The sequence below is a fragment of the Rhipicephalus microplus genome, chromosome X (genome assembly GCF_043290135.1).
Source record: "Rhipicephalus microplus isolate Deutch F79 chromosome X, USDA_Rmic, whole genome shotgun sequence".
Taxonomy (NCBI): Eukaryota; Metazoa; Arthropoda; class Arachnida; order Ixodida; family Ixodidae; genus Rhipicephalus; species Rhipicephalus microplus.
Genome location: NC_134710.1, coordinates 10,263,182 through 10,278,314, shown reverse-complemented (window position 1 = coordinate 10,278,314; position 15,133 = coordinate 10,263,182). Strand labels below are relative to the sequence as shown.

The following is a 15,133-nucleotide window of genomic DNA, read 5'->3' as shown; positions in this document are numbered from 1 at the left end:
TGCTACAGGCCCAAGCCAACGATGACGAGTGCAGTCTCCTGTATCAGTACTGCGCCAACAGCTGGCCACAGCCTCTCCATGTGAAGAATTACTGGCAGTATCAAGGAGACTTCAGCAGCTGTGAGGGACTGCTTCTGAAGTGTTCCAGCATTGTCGTGCCGTCCGCCTTTCAGCGCCAGATGCTAGAGCCCCTCCATGACTGGCATCAAGGCTTCAAGATGGAAAGCTTTATCTCAGGAGTCTGATAGCCGGGCATGAACAACCAGATAGAAACGCTGGTGTCGAACTGCTCCAGGTGCACCAAAGTCAGGGTGCAGTGCTTGGAGCCCATGTTGTCGTCCACCACTCCTACTCTGCCATAAGAAGAAGTCGGCATTGATCTTTTTCACCTCAATGGCCAAGACTATGTCCTTCTGGTGGATTACCCGTCGCACTTCCCGAAAGACATCAGCCTGCGTTCAACCAAAGCACGTGCAGTCATCAACACTATCACGATTGTTTTCGTACGACATAGAATTCCGAGGCTGGTGCACAGCGACAACGGTCCTCAGTTTGTTGCAAAAGGATTCTCCGCTTTTTCAGAGTCCTATGGCTTCCACCACGTCACCAGCAGCCCCCATTTTTGCGATCGAATGGGGAGGTGAAGCAGATGGTAAGGACAGTCAAGGAACTGCGGCAGAAAGGGGATGATCGCTGCCTGGCATTTCTCACATACCGGGACACCCCGGGTGTAAATGGAGTGAGTCCTGCTGAGTTGCTCATGGGTAGACACCTACAGACCTAAAAACACAATTCAGCAAGCGAATTATGAATGTAATAAATTGCACACTAGCAGGGTGCATGTGCTGAAAGTAAGTAATGTATGTAATATTGTCACAAGGTCGCGACGTGGACAAAGGTAGCAGACTGGATGTTCAGATGAAAACTGTTTATTGGGCCGAACTTGTTGCCGGTAAATGGAAAGTCAGATTACAGTAACACAGCAGTACTGATAGCGGTGAACAGGGCGTTGACTGTCGATCAATTGAAAAGAGGTCAAGCGCGTCGGCATCTATACACATGCCGTCGAATATTCTAGCATTATCGCTAGAGGCCACGTAGGTTCCAAAATAGTTTGTAATGTTTGCGAAGTTGGCAAAATCTTAACAAAAACGATATACTACAGCCCTGAAGCTTCTTGAACACTGCTTGCACTGAGAATCACTGACTGTGCAGAAGGGCGGTAACACAACTTTGGAAGGAATATTATTTTATCACTGTTTTTCATAGTACTCTTTGATTTGTATGTATTTGAATATATGTTAAGGGGAGATGCGGGTCGAAAAACGCGAGTTTTTTTCAAAATTACCGATTTTTCATTTTCGCCTGTTTTGATAAGATTAGTACCTCTACTGTTATGAGAAAAATAATACAGGTTGAGACTTAACTGGAAATGCTTTAAATTTTCATCTAAAGAGCACAAGGTGCCTGTTAAAAGGCCGAAAGTGTGCAGTCTTCGAGCACCTTGCCACCGATATTGCGCCGCCGCCCGTCATTGTTGATCACATGAGTGGAAGAGTAGAGCCTCACTCTTCAAATACCAACCGTTTCTCTCGCTGATGCAGTGCAAGAAATAATAAAAAGAAGCACTCTTCTGCGCATTTTTCAAGTGCCGCGACTGGTTTATCACACGGTACGAATCGGGGACTGCCATTAACCGCTGCGCCCCTGTATATGCTGTGAAACCTATTTGCGGGGTCCATGTCTTGTCTAGCAGCGCAGCTGAATAATGCTTTTCTCGTGTAATTATCTCCGTTATGAATAAAAAACAGCATTATTCGCAAGTGAAAGTTGTTGTGCGGCGCACTCAGTGGGAATAGGCTATGAGGAGCTGGTCCGATTTGCGGCAGTTGTTGGCTTGCAAAAGCCAATGCATCAAAAGTCATTCACACCCGTCAGCCAGAAAGTTCGCGATGCGGCAATGGATGACGTCAGCGCCAATCTTGAGAGGCTCGCAGTGAAAGAACTTAACAGGGACGACATTGCCGTTATGTACGACGGTATGTGGCACAAGCATGGCTGCAAAGTGGCATGACACTGGACTTAGTTTAAATTTCGCAATCCTGTCGAACTTCTTCCTAGCTTGCACTTGGCACAAGGCTCTGCCAGATGGAGCGGAAGATTGGCAAGCGTTTCATGGCCCTGTCTGAGAGCGAAATGTCTGTGAGGAGTCTGCTCGAAGAAGCCGAGAGGGACAAACTCATGGTGCTGGCGTACTTTATACTCCGTTTCATACATCAGGTGCAACGCTGTGAAGGCTAGGCAAGTAGTCCGTAAAGAAAACACGAGGTGTTGCTCCGCGCGGTTTCGTAGCCGAGTGGTCTGACGCGTCGCTCCGGAGAGTTCACCGTAGTTTTGAAGTGCATGGGTTCGAATCCACGTGGTGCCATTTTTTTTTTATAATTTTTGCGAATTCAATTCGAAATCTTGTTTTTTGTGGTCGAGGTGGTCGAGGACGCAGAGCTGGAAGCCATTTTTTCGAAGCTGCCACAACAAGTAAAAAAAAAAAAATGGCGGCGCGGGTCGCGCGGAGAGCGAAAACCTGATACGAAAGCGACAAACATAAATTACCAACTCGCATATTTGGATTGTTTATCCAACAACACAGGCGTTTGTTTTTTAACCTGATGACAAATATGTATGCTTAGAAGTTTCCCGAGAAGCATTTATTGATTCTCGTACACCCCAAGCGACGCACTACTTTTTGGTCGCGGCAGTACACAGCGCAAACAAGAGCGCTAGCTTTGACAGCGTTGCGCATGATGTATGAAACGGAGTATAGTTGCAGTGGCCACTACAAGAAGAATTGTTCTTTTCGGTCTGCAAATTTCATTTCATCTGATTTAATGATATCTTTCATAAATAAAACTAAATTTTAACTTTAAAACTCGTTTTTCTCAAAACACAAATATTGCCATTTTTTCCTATGTGCCCCTCCTTTTTCGGGCACTTCTAGTGCTCTGATCTGCATAAAATTTTGCCCAAATTTTTTCCAAAGTATGACAAATGCAATTATATTGCCACTTAGTCACTTGTTACGGCGAGCGCAAGCCATGGCTGCCCGTGAGAATGCAAGACGATGTTCTGGAGCAGCGCGTGCTCTGGCTAGTTGTTTATTATTGAAGCAGCCATCTTGCCAGTTTTCGGTGCGTCTCCCCGCCGGCTCAGTTCTTCCTAGTTGAAGACCTTTTGTAACACGTGACAACTGGTAGAGCTGCTGGGTAACCCCCAGCCGATGTTCCAAACGCCTCCAGGTAGCCCTGTACCTGCAGTGACAACACCTGTCCACCGCTCAAGCCGAAAACTCCGAGGACTACCTCCTGAGCGTGGTCCTCTTCCCGAGATGGCGCCTGTTACACCCCCGAACGCTACGGAAGGCGCTGCAGCCTCCAACGTACAGGAAAGCGCTGCAGCCACGCATCATACGCTGTGGAAGCCACGTGTGCCGAAGGTGTTCCGCGGTTTCGTCTTGGAGGATGTCGAAGACTGGCTAATACCCCTGTCACACGGCCACCACTAAACTCCGATCAACACCGTCAACGTAAATCTCGCCTAGGTGGTTCGACGGAGAAGGAGTTGTTGTGGCAGTGCCACATGGCAATGAAAAGGTTGTAACAGTTGGCGCGAGGGGGCTCAGCTGGCGCTGTTTGATTTTCGGAAAAGTATTCTAATTTCATCTCTATTAATTTTTTGTGAATCCTCGTTCTGGGGTTTTTACAAAAAACACTATTAAGGAGGTAAGAGGCTAACAAACCATAAAAACATTTTCAAATAAAAACGAATTCGCTAAATGTAGCGATGCTGCTAGTGACGCTGGCCACATTGTGCTTTTAGTTAATTTGTTGCCTGTGTTCATGTTTGTGTAAGAAAGTTCTTGTGCTTCCTTGCCTCGTGAGCGCACATTTTGTGTTCTTCAGCCATGAGTGACACAGAGACGACCACAACCACACGCATGGACGAAATATTTTTCAATGGCGCCGGCCGGCCCGACTCGCGAGGCACCACGTGCTAGGCACGGAGTGTAGAGCATCGGTGTTGAGAGTAAGTGAACTCTGGAGGGCGTAAATATATGTAAACAAACACGCGTTGTGAATGAGTACTACAACGAAAGAATGTTTAAGATTGCCAAAATGTATTATTCTTTTACTGCGGCCACTTAGTGCTCGAAATTTTTCTCTGACCTCTAGACTGCTGGGGCGAGAGTACCTCGTTTCGCTGCGAAGAGAGATCGTTGAACGTCCTTTGCGAAACGCTCCGTTTACCTTCGTTTGGGTAAGGGTGGCCATGTGACACGGACCGCATCTTCGTTGTCGTAAGGACGAGGGAGTTAAACGGTCTTAGCGGGTGCCCGTGTGACAGGGGTATAAGCCAGTTCGAACGGGTTTCGGATTACAATGGTTAGACCGACTTCGACAAAATGAGGAACGTGTATTTCAGCTTGGAGGACGGCGCTCGTACTTGGTACGAAAACCGTGAGCCTTTTCCCTTGTGGAGCGTCTTTCGTCGATACCTGCTGGCAAGTTGGGCCAATCCCGATCGCCGCGAACGAGCCGAGCGAGCGATTCAGTCGCGCCTCCAAATGCCGAATGAAAGCGTCATGATGTACGTCGAGGACATGACAAACCTCTTTCGTCCAGCTGACCCTGATATGGCAGAAGAAAAGAAGGTCCGTCATTCAATGCGAGGAGTGAAGGAGCAGCTTTTCGCTGGCCTCGTTCACTGTCCCCCAAAGACAGTGGCGGAATTTTCGACCGAAGCCACAATCATAAAAAAAGTGCTGCAGCAGCGCTCTACTGTGTACGACCGGCAAGTGAGTGCCGCTTCGTCAATAGGTCAGATCGGAGGTGTGGCAGGCAACATCAACATCGAGTCTCTTTGCAATCTCATTCGATCGGTGGTGCGCGACGAACTACAAAAGATTCAGTGCCAGTCCCAACCTACTGCAGGGTCTATTTGCAGCCTTGTCAGAAACAAAGTACGACAGGCTCTCCAAGTGCCGCCGCCTTCCAGCTATGTCCCGCCTGTCCCGGCGGAGCCACATCGTGCATCATATGCAGAAGCTGTAAGCCGATATATTCCTGCTTCACCGCGCTTCGTTAATCCTATGCATCAGGATACACTTCCTTCGCTGCTGCCAATTCAGCAGTTAGAAAATCGACAGCCGCTTCCCAGAAAATCCGACGTATGGCGCACACGGGACAGACGGCCACTGTGTTACCACTGTGGTGAAGCTAGACATGTGTACCGGGAAATGTCCCTATCGTCGCCTCGGACTACAGGGTTTTGCCGTCGACGCACCACGGCCGAGATTTGGCGAAAGACCGAGAGCTATTGAAGATTATCTCTCCCAGCAGCGCATGCCACTGCGGCGGCAGTGGCGGTCCCCATCCTCAAGGCGATCTTCTCCAACTTTTCGGAGCCTCCCAGGAGTGGCGCCAGCGCGCTCGCCAAGCCCTAGGCGGGAAAACTAACGACAGCGACCTTCGGGAGCGAGGCCGCTGACACTCGACGCAAGCAAGGCCTCCCACCGACGCAAGCACGGACACGGAGCGATTCCCCAACGACAGCGACGAAAGCCAGAAGCAGATTTTCTCTGGATATACATGTGGTAGTCGACGGTCACCACGACGTTAGTGCATCATTGGACACAGGTGCGGACTACTCAATCATAAGCGGGAAACTAGCAGCGCACATAAAGAAAGTTGTAACGCCTTGGTACGAAGCACAAATTCGTACTGCCGGCGGGCACGTAGTCACCCCAATCGGCATGTGCACTATCAGAGTGAGCATTCGGGGACGTACGTTTCTCGCCAGCTGCCTCGTACTTCGTGACTGTTCCCGAGACCTAATCCGCGGAGTCGACTTTTTGCGGGAGCACGGCGCTATTGTCGATCTTCGAGAGCGTACCGTGATGTTTTCGACAGCTGGATCCTCCGACAAACCTGACGACATCCGTGAATGCACGCTTCGCGTTTCTGCCGACAGCATCATGTTGCCTCCGCGTTCAAGCGTCCTGTTAATGTGGTGTCTGACAAATTACGAGATGGTGAGGTTGTCGCTGAAGGCAACTTGATGCTTTTGTTTGCGCTAGGTGTCTGCGCTGCACGCAGCCTCGTCCCGCTTTATGACGGATACTCTGTCCTACTTGTGACTAATTTCAGTAACGAGTACCGGCGCCTGTTTCGTGACACCACCATCGCTTTCGCCTACCCTATCGCAGACGTTTCTGAATGCTTCGTATCTACATCAGCCAACGACGGGCTTCGACCGACACCAAGCGACGTGACTTCACTACTTGGAAAAGTTGATGTCAACTCGACCCTCTCGGAACAACAACAGACCGAGCTACGTGAACTGTTATATCAATTTAAAGAGTGCTTCGCGTCCACCTCGAAGGTTCGTCAGACACCGATCACCAAACACCGAATAATTACGTATAACGGCGCCTCGCCCATAAAACAACACCCTTACCGCGTTTCGGCAAAGGAACGTGATGTTATAAATGCTCAAGTCAAAGAGATGTTGCAAGATGACATTATCCAACTTTCGAAAAGTGCCTGGTCATCTCCGGTCGTGCTCGTGAAGAAAAAAGATGGATCACTGCGCTTCTGCGTGGACTACAGGTAACTTAACAGCGTGACTAAAAAAGACGTCTATCCACTGCCTCGCATCAACGATTCCCTCGACAGACTGAGGCGGGCCAAGTATTTTTCATCGATAGACTTGAAAAGTGGCTACTGGCAGATCGAAGTTGATGAACGAGATCGTGAAAAAACCGCCTTCGTTACACCGGATGGCCTATATGAATTCAAAGGGCTTCCCTTCGGCCTCTGTTCTGCACCTGCGACATTCCAGAGAATGATGGACACTGTTCTTACCGGTCTAAAGTGGCACACGTGCTTAGTTTACCTCGATGATGTTGTCGTGTTTTCTGCAACCTTTGAGGAGCACCTGAAGCGTCTGCAGAATGTGCTGGAAGCGCTCCGCTGTACTAACCTGACACTGAAGCCAGAAAAATGCCATTTCGGTTACAAGGAACTTAAGTTTCTCGGCCATGTTGTCAGTGCGGATGGTATTCGACCAGACCCTGACAAAAGTACCGCCGTGGCCTCGTTTCCTGTTCCACGTGATAAGAAGGCAGTGCGTCGCTTTCTAGGGCTCTGCGCGTACTATCGGCGCTTTATAGCCAATTTTTTTAGGATTGCTAAACCGCTTACTCAACTCACTTGTGAAGATGTTCCATTCGTCTGGGAGGAAGAACAAGACGCAGCTTTCTCTGAACTACGGGAGCGTTTGCAGACACCACCAGTCCTCGCTCACTTTAACCAAGACGCTGATACTGAAATTCATACTGACGCCAGCAACCTGGGTCTTGGTGCTGTCCTCGTACAACAAGAGGGCACAGAGCGAGTGATAGCGTACACTAGCCGCACTCTTTCCCGCGCCGAGGTCAACTACTCCACGTCAGAAAAAGAATGCCTCGCTGTTGTATGGGCCACGATGAAATTTAGGCCTTACCTTTACGGACGCCACTTCAAGGTAGTGACCGACCATCATTCGTTGTGCTGGTTAGCCAACCTACGGAACCCGTGTGGGCGACTGGCACGATGGAGTCTTCGTCTGCAGGAATACGATTTCACGATCGCTTACAAATCGGGCCGCAAGCACGAAGATGCTGATTCAATATCCCGTGCACCTGTCGAAGTTTATGGCCACAACACCGAGGATGACGATGGTTTCCTTGGGGCCCTTACTACAACAGATCTGATTACGCGACAGCGTGCGGACGATGAACTTCGCGCAGTTATCGAAAAACTTGAAGGACGCAACTCGTCCATACCTCGATGTATTACTCGAAGTCTGTCGTCGTTCTGTCCGCGAGATGGGGTCCTGTATAAAAAAAACTCCAACGGCAATGAGAGAACCTATCTTCTAGTCGTGCCAACTGACATGCGTGACGACATTCTTCTTGCCTGCCACGATGAGCCCATATCTGGGTCACTTAGGTTCCTCTCGAACTCTCGCTCGAGTTCGACAAGCATACTACTGGCCTAAGCTTTCTGCATTAGTTAAGCGATACGTGAAAAGCTGCCGGGAATGTCAGCGCCGCAAATCCCCGCCACTAAAGCCCGCGGGGCTTCTTCAACCAATAGAACCACCCAGAGCGCCATTTGATCAAATAGGAATCGATTTACTGGGGCCCTTTCCGCTATCATCTGCCGGAAACAAGTGGATTGTAGTAGCCACCGACTATTTGGCGAAGTACGCCGAAACAAAGGCACTACAACGCGCTACTGCTTCCGACGTCACCCAATTCTTTATGGACCAGATCGTTCTTTGACATGGCGCCCCATCGTGCATAATCACAGACAGAGGAACAGCATTCACTGCCCAGCTCATTCATGACGTATTCAAGCTCAGCTACACGAGCCATCGCAAGACCACGGCATATCATCCGCAGAGCAACGGCTTGACAGAGCGACTCAACAAGACCATCGCTGACATGTTATCTACGTACGTAGATGTCCAGCATAAGACCTGAGACCAGGTGCTACCGTACGTCACATTCGCATAGAATACTGCCGTCCAGGAAACTACGTGATTCACGCCTTTCCGTCTTGTCTATGGACGTGAGGTCCAGACCATGCTGGATGCGATGCTTCCACACATAGAAGTGTGGCAGCTTGGGCTAGTTGGTATGGCATGACGATAGTTATAGCGCGAGAACAAAACGACGACACAGAGACAAGAAGGACACGAAAGACACGAGCGTGTCCTCCTTGTCTCTGTGTCGTCGTTTTGTTCTCGCGCTATAACTATCGGCTTCCACACAATTGCGATGCTTTGATCACTCCTGATGCTGTGCAGCTTACCCACGCCGAAGAAGCACGCCAGTTAGCACGCCTACACATTACGCACCAGCAGAGTACAGACGCATGCCGCTACAACGCTCGCCATCGAAAAGTTAAATACCATCCAGGCGATCAAGTTTGGGTGTGGACTCCAGTCCGATGCCAGGGATAGTCAGAAAAACTGCTCAGTCGCTACTTCGGACCATACAAAGTCTTGCGACGCGTGAGCGATGTGAACTATGAGAGGAACAGCATTCACGGCACAGCTCATTCATGACGTATTCAAGCTCAGCAACACGAGCCATCGCAAGACCACGGCATATCATCCGCAGAGCAACCGCTTGACAGAGCGACTCAACAAGACCATCGCTGACATGTTATCTATGTACGTAGATGTCCAGCATAAGACCTGAGACCAGGTGCTACTGTACGTCACATTCGCATAGAATACTGCCGTCCAGGAAACTACGTGATTCACGCCTTTCCGTCTTGTCTATGGACATGAGGTCCAGACCATGCTGGATGCGATGCTTCCACACAATTGCGATGCTTTATCACTCCTGATGCTGTGGAGCTTACCCACGCCGAAGAAGCCCGCCAGTTAGCACGCCTACACATTACGCACCAGCAGAGTTCAGACGCATGCTGCTACAACGCTCGCCATCGGCAAGTTGAATACCATCCAGGATATCAAGTTTGGGTGTGGACTCCAGTCTGATGCCAGGGATTGTCAGAAAAACTGCTCAGTCGCTACTTCGGACCATACAAAGTCTTGCGACGCGTGAGCGATGTGAACTATGAGGTAGTCCCTGACGACGCCTTCTCGCCACGACGGCGAAGGCACTCCTCAGAGATTGTCCACGTGGTGCGCCTGAAGCCGTACTTCACGCGGTAGTACGACTGCACATGAACCATATCGCTGTTTTTGTGTATGCCCATATTTTCTATTGGTTCGCCCCGACTTTGCCTTTGTACTTTCCGAGCATCGGAGTGATGCCTTTTTTTTTTTCTCAGAGGGGGGGAATAATGCAACTTGGCCGCTAGTTACGGCAAGCGCAAGCCATGGCTGCCCGTGAGAATGGAAGACGATGTTCTGGAGCAGCGCGTGCTCTGGCTAGTTGTTTATTATTGAAGCCGCCATCTTGCCAGTTTTCGGCGCGTCTCCCCGCCGGCTCAGTTCTTCCTAGTTGAAGACCTTTTGTAGCATGTGACAATATAGTTTAAATTTCAATAGTTTATTGTATAATAAAAAAATTGTATGTATACCTTCACTTGGGTAGGTGAAATATAGACTTCTTATATCTATTATTTTTCACGCGTATTACATATTTTGTATGTGCTTTAAAATTAGTTATTTGCACTCTACACGTTATTAGAAGCATTACAAACTATGATGGGTAAAAAATTACAGAAGTTTAAGGATGAAAAGAGGGGGGGCAAAAGCATTAAGGTTTTCACTTTGTCATGTTGCAGAGCTAAAAGTGTGTAACTGGCAAAAAAACTAGTTATATATTTGAAATCAGCATACAAAGTTCCATAAACAGCTCAAGTTTCATTGCTCTAGGTTGAATATTAAAAAAAAGTGTCTTCGAGAGAGAGAGAGAGAGAGAGAGAGAGAGAGTAGCATCTTAATAGTGCTATTGATAATACCTTTCATATTTATCCCTAATAACCAGCTTTGTTTGAATTTTTTATACTTTTTCAATTGTTGTAGTGTTCATTTATGTACGTTGAAGGTCACGTGAGGTATCGCCAGGTCCCAGTCTTGGTCGTCGGAGGACACATACATCGCGAGCACGTCCGTGAGGCTGCGATTTAGCCGTTCGGTAAGGCCAATTGTTTGGGGATGGTAGAAAGTGGTCAACTTGCGCTTCGTCGAGGAAGAGCGCAGAAGATCGTCGATTACACGGGACAAAAATAAGCGGCCGCGGTCTGTGAGTAATTGGCAAGGAGCGCCATGGTGTAGGATGACATCGTGGAGCAAAAAGTCTGCAACATCAGTAGCGGTGCTGGTTGGGAGCGCTCGAGTGATGGCATACCTAGTTGCGTAATCTACAGCAATGGCGACCCACTTGTTGCCCGATTTCGACTCGATAAAAGGACCGAGAAGATCTATACCAACACGGAAGAAAGGTTCGGCTGGGATGGAGATCGATTGAAGAAGCCCAGCCAGGGGCGCAACAGGTCGCTTCCTACTTTGGCATTTATCGCAGGAAGACACGTAACGGGAAACGGACTGGGCGAGACCGGCCAAAAGAAGCGGCGGCGCACGCGATCATGTGTCCGAGATACACAGAGATGACCAGCAGTTGGTTCATCGTGAAGCTCGTGCAGGAAGGTTGAACGCAAATGTTTCGGCATGACAAGAAGGAGCTCAGGGCCATCTGGCTGGAGGCTACGACAGTATATCGTGCCATTCAGGAGGGCGTACATGCGAAAGGACAAGCCGTTCCAAGCAGATTCGAGGCGGTCAATAAGTTGTCGCAGAGAAGCATCACGGCGTTGTTCATCACCAATCTGAAGAAATTGGGACATTGACATGACGCTGAGGGTAGGCTCGATGCCCGATTCGTCGGGATGATCAACAGGGTAGCGGGATAAGCAATCGGCGTCAAGATGGAGACGTCCAGGCTTATAAGCAACCGAGTGGAAATACTCCTGTAGGCGTAATGCCCAACGGCCAAGTCGTCCAGTGGGGTCCTTCGGAGAAGAAAGCCAACACAGCGTGTGATGATCTGTGATGACCCGGAAAGGGCGGCCGTACAATTGTAATAACGTGAGCAGCAGACAGCATACCAAGAAGCAACTCCACACGCTCGGCAAATGCAAGAGTGTCTTCAAGAAGGAAGCCCGAACGAAGTGTTGCAGTCTCGTACACCATCTCTGCCATGTTGCGTGCCTGTGGATCATTCTTGTCATCTTTGACTCTGCGCAGAAGCTCTTTGATGAGCGGGTGCCTTGGGTTCAATTCCATGTTCTTTTTCTGGCTCAGGTAGTAGTCTCTCATCGTGTCATGCGATTTGGCATGAGCATTGCTTCGCGCAAGTCGTTCCATGTTGCCCGTCCAGCCAAACTGGTTGGCCACAAGGGCACATGGCGAAGTGGCAAGCCGTTCGGAGATCATGGCCTTCAGAATACGTCCCTTGAAGACTTCGTCTTCCAACCATTTGGTCAATGGCTCAAACTCTCGTGCAATAGCATCATGGCGTTCGCGAGCACGGGTCCCCTCATCAACCTTGAGACCTTCCTTCGCAACATTCTGGAACTTCTTTCCCTCAAACTCTGTCAGCGATGAGATGGAATACTCGTCCACAGGTTCCACCAAGTACAGCACTTCATAGCCCTTTTTCAGCAGCCGTTCCACAAAAGGAGACCGTTTTACTTCGTCAAGGGAAGCTCCGGCGATGTAGTAGATTGTCTGCTGACCGTCCTTCATGCGAGAGACGTATTCCGATAAGGACGTCAAACCTTCGCCATGAGACGAGTGGAAGCGTACCAGCTTTGCCAGCCGAGTGCGGTTTGTAGTGTCCTCAATGATTCCCAGCTTCAAGTTCGTGGAGTACTCCTTCCAGAACTGCTCATACTGTTCAGCAGGAATGCGCTTCATCATGTCCAAGGCCTTGCGCACAAGTTTCTTCTTGATTACCTTGAGCAATTTGTGCTGCTGCAGTGTTTCACGGCTCACATTTAGGGGAAGGTCATCAGAATCAACAACACCACGGATGAAACTAAGGTAACTAGGCATCATGTCTTGGAAATCGTCTGTGATGAAGACACGCCGAACATAGAGCTTGATGTGATCTACCTTTCCTCCGTATCGGTTGAAGGACTCTGTGGGTTGCACTGTGGGTATGTACAGAAGTGCCTTGAACGTCAACTCTCCCTCTGCTATGAAATGGGTTTTAGCTAGTGGTGCCTTTGTGTCCTTGGTGATAGCCTTATAGAATTCTTCATACTCATTGTCTTCAATTTCGGCTGGTTTGCGTGTCCAGATAGGCTTGGCACTGTTGATGAGCTCCCAGTCCCAAGTGGTCTTTTCAACTTTCTTTGTCTTGGGCTCGTCATCTTCTTCCTCTTCAACCTTGTCCTCATCTTTCTCTTCAACATCTGGTTTAGTCTCCTCTACAGGTTCTTCCACAGTTTCGGTCTTCGATGTCCACAGGTAGATGTTGAAGTTAATGAACTGGGAATACTTCTCGATAAGTTTTTTCAATGTGTCCAGTTCCAAAAAGTCCCGGGCCTCCTCTTTCAGTTGCAGGGTCACTTGTGTGCCACGGCCAAGCGTGTTGCCTCTGGGATCTTTGACCACTGTGAACTCGCCAGAGTCAGACTCCCACACATGCTGCTCATCATCGTTATTCTTGCTTGTGACAATGACACGATCAGCCACCAAGAACGCTGAATAGAAGCCAACACCAAACTGTCCAATGAGGTTATTCAGTTCCTTTGGCGCTTCAGCACTCTCTGCCACCTTTTGTAGGAACTCTGCTGTGCCCGACTTTGCTATGGTACCCAAATTGTTGACCAGGTCCGTTTTAGTCATGCCAATGCCAGTGTCGATTATGTGCAGCAGTCCGTTCTCTTTGTCACTCTTTACGCGTATCGTCAGCTCCGGATTCGAGTTCAGCACGTCAGGATTCGTCAACGAGAGCAGCCTGATCTTGTCCAAGGCGTCAGAGGCGTTCGAAATCAACTCTCGCAAGAAGATCTCCTTGTTTCGGTAGAGAGAGTTGATTATCAACTTCATCATTCGCGTCACCTTCGCCTGGAAGGCATGCTTCTCGGCCTTCTCCCGCATCTCCTTCATTTGGGCGACGTTGAGACCGTCCAGCTTTATCGCCTCCTCTTCCCTCTCCACAACTTGGTCGTCAGTCCGTGACCCATCCCGGCTGCTGCCCAAATCCTGGTCCACTGTGGGAGCGCTGGAATCTCCTACATCCTCTGCTCTTGTCAGTCCCGCAAACAGGCACAGGACAAAAATGCCCAGGAGGAGAGCCCGCATCTTGGCGATCTACCCAGTGGTAATCGGCCACGAAAGCGGAATCCTGCAGCACAACCAAAGCCTACCAACACGCACACTACGCACGCCGGTTATATTACGCACGCCGGTTATAGACTGGGAAGTTTGTTACAGCGCGCATTTTCGCCAGGTCTGGTCGTACACCGGCAGCGTGAACAAGGTGACCCAACACGGTAATTCTGATGAAGACCAAAGTGGCACTTGGAGGAATCGAGCTGCATGCCGGCCCGCCGAATTATGGATATATATGGATATATAATATGGAAGGTAGGTGAGAATGATCACGTCGTCCAGGTAACACAAACATGTCAACCATTCATATCCTTGCAGAAGCGTGTCCATCGTTCTCTCGAAGGTCGCTAGCGCATTGCAGAGACCAAAGGGCATGACCTCAAATTGGTAAAGACCGTCAGGGGTAACAAAGGCGGTCTTTGCTCGGTCGATGTCATCTACAGCAATTTGCTAGTAGCCAGATCGGAGGTCGAGAGATCAAAAGAAGGTGGCGCCATGGAGGCAATCGAGGGCATCGTCAATGCGTGGTAGAGGGTACACGTCTTTTTTGGTAATTTTGTTGAGGTGGCGAAAGTCAATCCAGAAACGCCATGAGCAGTCTTTCTTTTTTACTAATACCACGGGAAACGCCCAAAGGCGTGATGATGGTTCGATTACGTTTTTCGTAAGCATTTTGGCCACTTCTTTCTGAATCACTTCTCGCTCGAACACTGACATGCGGTACGTCCAACGGTGAATGGGCGCAGTCACCAGTGTTGATTCGGTGAGTGACAATTTTTGTCTGGCCCAAGGGACGATCGTCGGTGTCAAAAATGTCACTGTATGAGGCCAAAACCTGGCAGAGAGCGTCGGCCTGGTGAAGCAAAAGCTCCGATCCAATCATGTTCCAAAAAATAGCATTGTCTGAGCTGGGCGACCGTGAGGCTGCGCTTCGATCAGGAGCAGATACAGCGACAACACTTTAAATCGTCCTCTGTTATGGCAGTTAGCTGGGCTAGAGACATCTGGCAGGGCAACACTTGAGGGGTGAAACCAAAGTTAAGGAGCGAAAGGAACACACAGTTATCCGCTATGGTCGCGATGTTATGGGGCATAGTAACACTGCGCGTCAATCGTACGTCAGTAATCAGCGTAACGATATAACCACCGTCAGGAACGGGAGGGGTCGAGGACAAAGACACGTACGTGACGGCTCGAGGTGGCAGGCAAA

At 49.4% G+C, this 15,133-nt stretch overlaps 1 protein-coding gene and 1 pseudogene across 3 annotated transcripts in view; both read right to left on the bottom strand.

The window, feature by feature from the left end:
* The window catches only part of Tnks (tankyrase), a 246,530-nt gene that overhangs the window by 106,031 nt on the left and 125,366 nt on the right, over positions 1-15,133 (bottom strand). The window lies entirely within an intron of this gene.
* On the bottom strand, positions 11,509-13,980 carry LOC142777426 (endoplasmin pseudogene; annotated as a pseudogene).